The sequence below is a fragment of the Pan paniscus genome, chromosome 6 (assembly GCF_029289425.2).
Source record: "Pan paniscus chromosome 6, NHGRI_mPanPan1-v2.0_pri, whole genome shotgun sequence".
NCBI classification, from domain to species: Eukaryota; Metazoa; Chordata; class Mammalia; order Primates; family Hominidae; genus Pan; species Pan paniscus.
The window spans coordinates 177186067-177194296 of NC_073255.2; the positions used below are offsets into that span (position 1 = coordinate 177186067).

The 8230-nt window shown below is 48.4% G+C and overlaps 1 protein-coding gene across 11 annotated transcripts in view; it reads right to left on the reverse strand.

Annotated features, from left to right (window-relative positions):
• Window positions 1-7864, reverse strand: part of SLC37A3 (solute carrier family 37 member 3) — a 105207-nt gene extending 97343 nt beyond the window's left edge. For 5 of the 11 annotated variants that reach the window (XR_010112661.1, XR_010112660.1, XM_034965096.3 and 2 more), the window contains exon 1: window positions 6849-7835. The gene's annotated coding sequence lies outside the window, so the exon portion shown is untranslated. Of the gene's footprint in view, window positions 1-6848 lie in introns of all 11 variants that reach the window. The other 6 variants (XR_008626068.2, XM_008965960.4, XM_003813395.5 and 3 more) reach the window with 6 other exon arrangements.
• Window positions 7865-8230: the final 366 nt, after the last annotated feature.

An 8230-nucleotide genomic window follows, 5' to 3' on the forward strand; every position in this document is an offset into this window, starting at 1 on the left:
ATAAGATAAAACACAACTCTTCATTTCTCCCTCCAAATCTATCCCTCCCCTGTGGAGTTCTAATTAGAGAAAAAGGAGTCAGGCTGGTGGGATCAGGGGAAACCAAAAAGAATAAGCAGATAAACTATAAGTCTGCCTTTCTTCGTGGTCCAGGACATATACCCCTCCTGCACAAGTAACTCACAATCTTCCTGCACCCAGTAATCACCAGACGCTCAGCTGACAGAAAAATGCAAGTTAGCTCAATGCAACCTTATCGTTATCTGTACTGCACAAAGCCCTCTTCAGCACACAGCACCATCCTATAAAATCTCCAGCAAGCTTTTATCTCCTTGCAGTCAGCTCCTCTCTTGCTGACCTGCCTGTTGCTTCCTTGCAAACATACTCTCAGACGTTCTCTAATAAATCTGCCTTTCTATACCTGTAACTGTCTTGGTAAATTCTTCTCACTGCCTACACCACCAGCCCAGATAGTCACTGATCACCTGCAACATTTTGGTGGCCTGTATGGGGAACTCTCCTTACGGAAAACCCTCGCCCCTCCCTTTCTCTTTCCCAACTTGGAACTCTCAGTGGACAGCATCTAAGCAGGAAGATAACTGAAGGTCCTGGCTGGAGCTATACTCCAGTGGGACTGAAAGGTGTCCGTGTAACCTCCACCAGCCCAGACAGTCGCTAACCACCTGCAACATCCCTTGGTATTCCCCATCTCAGCAAAGGTACTGCCATTCCTTACAGTCAACCAAGGTAACTATGAGGTAGCCTTTACCTCTTTTCCCTTAACTTCTACATCCAACCCATTACTAAATCCAGTCCTTTTCACCTCCAAAATATATCCCAAATCCCAACCGCCAGATGGATAAGCTCACTCCCCAGCCTCTCGGTTCTGGTCCTCTTCACCGCCACCCTCTTCTCTCCATCCTCACTGCCACCACCCTAAGATAAACCACCAGCAGCATCTCCTACCTGCCTACCTTGACAGCTTCTGCTTAAAACCCTTTACTGCCTTCCCAAGACTGAGATAAAAACACAGATTCTTTGCCACAGCCTTTAAAGCCTGTCTAACCTCTGCAGGTAAATAGGACGCTTAGGGCTGGGGAGGGACAGGGCTGACAGATGGGTTGGTACAGATGGAGGAGGAGCCTGCCTGAGCCAATATCTAAACTGCAGAGGTTGGGTTTTGTTTTATTTCATTACTTTTCAACTGGTATTACATGCCTAAGGTATAAAACTCAAAAGATATGGCTGGGTGCAGTGGCTCACACCTGTAATCTCAGCATTTTGGGAGGCTGAGGTGGGCGGATCACCTGAGGTCAGGAGTTTGAGACCAGCCGGGCCAACATGATGAAACTATGTCTCTACTAAAAATACAAAAATTACCCGGAAGCAGTGGCGTGCGCCTGTAATCCCAGCTACTCAGGAGGCTGAAGCAGGAGAATCGCTTGAACCCAGGAGGTGGAGGTTGCAGTGAGCTGAGATCGCGCCACTGTACTCCAGCCTGGGTGACAGAGCAAGACTCCGTCCCAAAAAAAAAAAAAACTCAAAGGATACAACTTCCTCCTGTGTCCTCAGTCCACCCTGATCTCCTAACCAGTTTCTTTCACATCTTCTCTCTTTCCTTCAGGGGCACAATCTGTGCCTCTGCACACATACCAGGCAGAGCCCCCAAGATCACACATGCAAGCACACAGCATACACTATCTGTTGTGCATTTTCTTCACTTGCCAGAGGTTGGAGGTCCATCCATATCAGCACCTGCAGAGCTGAACACGTGCGCCGTCCTCCCTGACATGAACGAATCTTTAGATATTTAACCAGGCCCCCACTGGGCAGCTGGGTGGTTCCCAATCCTTTGCCAGGCCACCTGGTGAGGATCTAGCCTGTCTCCTTTCCACTGTGCCCACCTACCTCCCACCCTCACCAACACCAACTCCCCACACCAAATCCCTCTCCTGTCCCTGAACACATCAAGCCTCCTCTTGCTTCGGGCTTTGTGTTTGTTCTTCCACGAGAGGAGTGTTTTTGTCCTGCTTCTTGGCAAATGGCTTGCTCCTTCCTTTTCTTGGCTAGTCAATGAAATGTCACCCCCTAGAGTGAGCTCCCTGATAACCCTATCTAAAATGGTCTCCCCTGGTTACTACCTCTCTCATCTCTTTCGCCATTTCTTTCCTTCAGAGCATCTCTCCCAGTTATCTGGTTTAATTGTTTCCATGTCTACCGTTCATCTGTAAGCTCCATAAAAGCAGTGGCTCTCTCTGTCCTGAGTCCCACAGCCACATCCACAGGGCCCAGCAGAGCACTGAGAATGACCAATAAAGATTTTTTGGGCTGGGCGCGATGGCTCACACTTGTAATCTCAACAGTTTGGGAGGCCAAGGCAGACAGATGGCTTGAGCCCACGAGTTCGGGACCAGCCTGAGCAATATGGTGAAACCCTGTCTCTACAAAAAATACAAAAATCAGCGGGGCATGCTGATGCACACCTGTAGTCCCAGCTACTCGAGAGGTAGAGGCGGGAGGATCGCTTGAACCCGGTAGGTGGAGACTGAAGTGAGCCAAGGTTGCACCATTGCACTCCAGCCTGGGCAACAGAGTGAGACCCCATATCAAAAAAAAAGTTTTTTTTGAATCAATGAATTGGTTGACTGACAGCAGAACACTGAATGCTTACAAAGTACTAGGCACCATGCTAGTTACCTACCATGCATTACTGCATTTAGTTCTCTCAATGTTTTACAGATGAGAAAACAGATATTAGAAAGTAATCTCTAGGTCTGGTCCAGTGGCTCACGCCTATAATCCCAGTACTTTGGGAGGCCAAGATGGGAGGATCACTTAAGCTCAAGAGTTTAAGACCAACCTTGGCAACATAGGGAGACCTCATCTCTACAAAAAATACAAAAATCAGCCAGTTGTGGTGGCGGACACCTGTGGCCCCATCTACTTGGGAGGCTGAGGTGGGAGGATCACTTGAGCCTGGGAGGCTGAGGCAGCAGTGAGCCATGACTGCACCACTGCACTCCAGCCTGGGCGACAGAGCGAGACTCCATCTCAAAAAAAAAACAGGGTCTCGCTCTGTCGCCCAGGCTGGAGGGCAGTGGCGTGATCTTGGCTTACTGCAACCTCCGCCTCCCAGGTTCAAGCGATTCTTCTGCCTCAGCCTCTTGAGTAGCTGGGACTACAGGCATGCACCACCATGTCCAGCTAATTTTTGTATTTTTAGTAGAGACAGGGTTTCACCATATTGGCAAGGCTGGTCTCGAACTCCTGACCTCGTGATCTGCCTGCCTCAGCCTCCCAAAGTGCTGGGATTACAGGTGTGAGCCACTGTGCCCGGCCCTCATAAAATTTTTTAAAAAAGAAAGCAATCTCTCTCAAACGATGGAGTGCACATTCCAACTCAGACCTAATTCTAGATCCTATGTTATATCATTTAAGGGTAAAGGTTAAAATAGAAAATACTCCAAGCTGGGTAAAATACAATAGTTAGAACTATCACACCCTTCATGCATTAAAAAAGAGCTATAAAGCCGGGCACGGTGGCTCATGCCTGTAACCTGAGCACTTTGGGAGGCCAAGGCGGGTGGATCACGAGGTCAGGAGTTCAAGACCAGCCTGGCCAAGATGGTGAAACCCCGTCTCTACTAAAAATATAAAAATTAGCCAGGCGTGGTGGTGGGCACCTATAATCCCAGCTACTTGGGAGGCTGAGGCAGAGAATTGCTTGAACCCGAGAGGCAGAGGCTGCAGTGAGCTGAGATGGTGCCACTGCACTCCAGCCTTGGTGACAAAGCGAGACTCCATCTCAAATTAAAAAAAAAAAAAAAAAAAAAGAGCTATAAAAAAATAAAAATAGGCTGGGTGCGGTGGCTCACACCTGTAATCCCAGCACTTTGGGAGGCCAAGGCAGGTGGATCATTTGAGGTCAGGAGTTCTAGACCACCCTGGCGAATATGGTGAAACCCTGTCTCTATTAAAAACACAAAAATTGGCCAGGTGTGGTGGTGGGTGCCTGTAATCCCAGCTACTTGGGAGGCTGAAACAGGAGAATTGCTTGAACCCAGGAGGCGGAGGTTGCAGTGAACCGAGATCCCCCTACTGCTCTCCAATCTGGGCAACAGAGCAAGACTCCATCTCAAAAAATAAATAAATAAATAAATAAATAAATAAATAAATAAATAAATAAAAGAACTAGCACACCTAAACTCAGAGGTATATACCAAGGATGGGGAAAAAAAACATCTTACTGGTAAGTGTGGTTCTCTTACACACTCAAAGGAGAGGGGCATTAGATGGGCAATTACTCACCTCCCAGACTTCAGTTTTTATGTCTGCACAGTAAAAAGATTATGTGTTTTCAAAGTGTAAAGAAGAACGTGGGAAATTATTAAATGTATAGTTGAGTTCACCATTTTTACAGTATTGTATATGTTGCAGTTTAGCATCTCAATGCTCACACTCATACAACTATCTTTTTTTTTTTTTTTCAGAGACAGGGTCTCACTCTGTTACCCAGGCTGGAGTGCAGTGGCGTGATCATAGTTCACTGCAGCCTCAATCTCCTACCTAGGTTTAAGCGATCCTCCTGCCTCAGCCTCCAAAGTTGCTGGGACTACAGGTGGGCACCATCACACCTGGCTAATTTTCTTAGTTTTTGTAGAAACAGGGTCTTGCTATGTTAACCAGTCTGATCTTGAATTCCTGGCCTTAAGAGATAGATCCTCCTGCCTCAGCCTCCCAAAGCCCTAGGATTATGGACATGAGCCACTGCACCCAGCCACAAGTATCTTTTTTATCCCACATTATCTCATATGAAGCCATTTACTTGAACCTCATAAATCCTTTTTATTCATTAATTCATCCGTCTTCCTGTAATTTTTATCTCTTCTTAAATTATCTCATTACCACAGGCATAAAATACTTGGCATTTATCTGTAAATATCTCTCATTTTATTCCAGGGTTTCCAAAACCACATTCTTCCTCCCTGTTTTTGGACATGTTCCAAAGACAACTAGTTTTCAGGATAAAAATCTTTCCCTCTTCTACCAAAGGATTTATAATCAAGTTAATGGTCACTGCAGTGACATGACATTAACACTGATGAACAGAGCACAAATCAGAACCTTAAACAATGAACAAGGCAGTTGATCCTGACAGCTAGAAAGCAGCAAGATACTGTTGACTTAACTTTTATAAAAGTATTGTTTCCGGGTCGCCCTCTTAGGCAGAGACTCGAAATCAAACACTAATAGAAGAATGGTGTCATTCAAGAGACAAGCCAGGTATGGAATCTAAGACCCTCCACTTAAAAGTAGCTTCTCTGAATCTCAATTTCTTTTTTTTTTTTGACAGAGTCTGAGGCCGGGCGCAGTGGCTCACGCCTGTAATTACAGCGCTTTGGGAGGCCAAGGCAGGGGGACCACGATGTCAGGAGATCCAGATCATCATGGCCAATATGGTGAAACCCCGTCCCTACTAAAAATCCAAAAATTAGCCTGGCGTGGTGGCGGGCGCCTGTAGTCCCAGCTACTCGGGAGGCTGAGGCAGGAGGATCGAACCCGGGAGGCGGAGGTTGCAGTGAGCCGAGAGGGTGCCACTGCACTCCAGCCTGGGCGACAAGAGCAAAAACTCAGTCTCAAAAAAAGAAAAAGACAGAGTCTGGCTCTGTCACCCAGGCTGGAGTGCAGTGGTGTGATCTCGGCTCACTGCAACCTCCGCCTCCCAGGTTCAAGCGATTCTCCTGCCTCAGCCTCCCGAGTAGCTGGGATTACAGGCATGCGCCACCACGCCCAGCTAATCTTTGTATTTTTAGTAGAGACGGGGTTTCACCATGTTGGCCAGGCAGGTCTTGAACTCCTGACCTCAAGGAATCCACAGGCCTCGGCCTCCCAAAGTGCTGGGATTATAGGCATGAGACACCGCGCCCAACCCGAAGCTCAATTTCCTCATGTATTAATTAAATGAGATAATTTATGTGGAGTTCCTAGAGCCTAGTATCCAAGAAACATCAAACAAACTGAAAAGAAATCATTTAAGCACCAAAGCACTGAAGACATTCCCTTCAACAACTGTTATATATATTTATGTATGTATAAATTTGTGTAAAGGTAGAAATAAACCGGTGGACAAAAAGATAACAACTGAATGATTTTGCTCACCCAAGGAACCACTCCTCCCTATAAACTATAAACTTTTCAGTAAGAGTTACCACGAGATAGCCTACCATCTTACATTTCAAGAAAACACTAAAAACTCCGGGGACACATTCCCATTATCTCCTGTCAAAACTGAGAATAAACAGAACACACCCTGCGAAGAATAAGGAGGGAATGACGAATAATTTGACCAAATTCCTTGACTGAGTTCATGCTAGTTACCAGAAAACAAAACCAGTCACTCACTGAGACCACGCTTCTTCTCTGACCTCTATACATCCTTTCCAAAGAGCTTCCTTCCCCACCTACCTGAAAAGCATCCCCTCTCCCCTGGTCCGAACGACAAGCCCTTTTCTGATCAAGTCAGAATCTCCCAGACCCACGGCCGGAGGACAGGCGGGCGAGGAGCACAAAAGCCTCCGCCGCGTGGATCGGGGCCGGGCCGCAGGGTCCCCCGGGGGTCCTTCTCCTCCCCATCCACCCCATCGCAGCCTCCCCGTGACCGCCGGGACCCCAGGCCCGGGCCCAGGGAGGAGAAGGAGGGGGTGAGCGGCCGACCCTGCCTGGGCGCCCCACCCAAGGGGGGCCGCCACCTACATCTCCCCACCGCCCTCCCGACCCGGGAAGCCCCTCGGATTGGACCCGCCCCCGCCCCAGCAGGTCTTCGGCCCCACGCATCACCGCTCGCGCACCCGAGATCCGCAGTGGTCGCCGCTCTCCAGCCCCGGCTCCGCTCGCCGGGTCAGCTTGGCTCCGCTGCCCGCCTCCCCCGCCGCCAGCTCACCCCTGGCGCTGCGGCCAGGGTTTCCGGACGCCCACGTGACCCTCCCGTCGCGGGGCACGCTGGGAGTTGTAGTCCCGCCACGCGGCCTCACCTGCCGGCGCGGAGGAGGGCGAGGAGGGCGGAGGCTGGGAGCCCACAGAACTCTGCTGCTGCGGACCTGGCCAGTAATGTTAGCTGCAAAAGACGAGCGGTAGAGAGAAGAAATGATATGGGGAGAACTGGTGCATCCTTTTTTTTTCTTTTCTTTTCTTTTTTTTTGTTTTTCAAAAAAGCGGTATTCGGTCTTTGTTTTTATAAAAAGTAACATGCTGCTAAGTGTGCTACTGACCGGCCTAAATTTTAGGTGTCTAATTAAATGCAGGCCGGGCACAGTGGGCTCACGCCTGTAATCCAACACTTTAGGATGTCGAGAAGGGAGGATCACTTGAACCCAGTAGTTCAAGACCAGCCTTAGCAACATAGCCAGACCCCATCTCTACAAAAAATTTTAAAATTAGCCAGGAGTAGTGGCATGTGCCTGTGGTCCCTGCTACTGGGGCGACCGAGGTGCGAGGATCGCTTGAGCCCAAAAGTTTGAGGCTGGCAGCTGTGATTGCTCCACTGCACCAGCCTGGGCAACAGAACGAGGCCCTGCCTCAAAAAAAAAAATCCAACACAAGTGTCTCACGCCTGTAATCCTAACACTTTGGGAGGCCGAAGTAGGAGCATCATTTGAGAACAAGAGTTTGAGACCAGCCTGGGCAAGGTAGTGAGAGCCGCCCCCCCTCCACCACCACCACCGCCGCCGCCGTTTCTTAAATAAAGGGAAAAAATACAGAGACTTGTTCGAATTTTAAAGAAAAAAAACTTCTCTTAATCCAGAAAATTTCCACAACAACCATTACATACCTGTTCTCAAGATAAACAATCACTAGTCTTCAAATAACAGAACTTGACAACACCTTTTGTCAAACATAGTTCCTCCTTACTTAATAGTAGTAATTGGGGAGACCACTCATGTTGGCTTTATCCAGAAGCAAAACAAACTTCGCATAACTTGTTGTTGTTGTTGTTCGTTTTTTAAACTTCGCATATCTTTTTGTTTGTTTGTTTTTTGTTTTTGAGACGGAGTCTTGCTCTGTCACCCAGGCTGGAGTGCAGTGGCATGATCTCAGCTCACTGCAAGCGCCGCCTCCCGGGTTCAAGGGATTCTCCTGCCTCAGCCTCCCGAATAGCTGGGACTACAGGCGCCCGCCACCACGCCTGGCTAATTTTTTTGTATTTTTAGTAGAGACGGGGTTTCACCGTGTT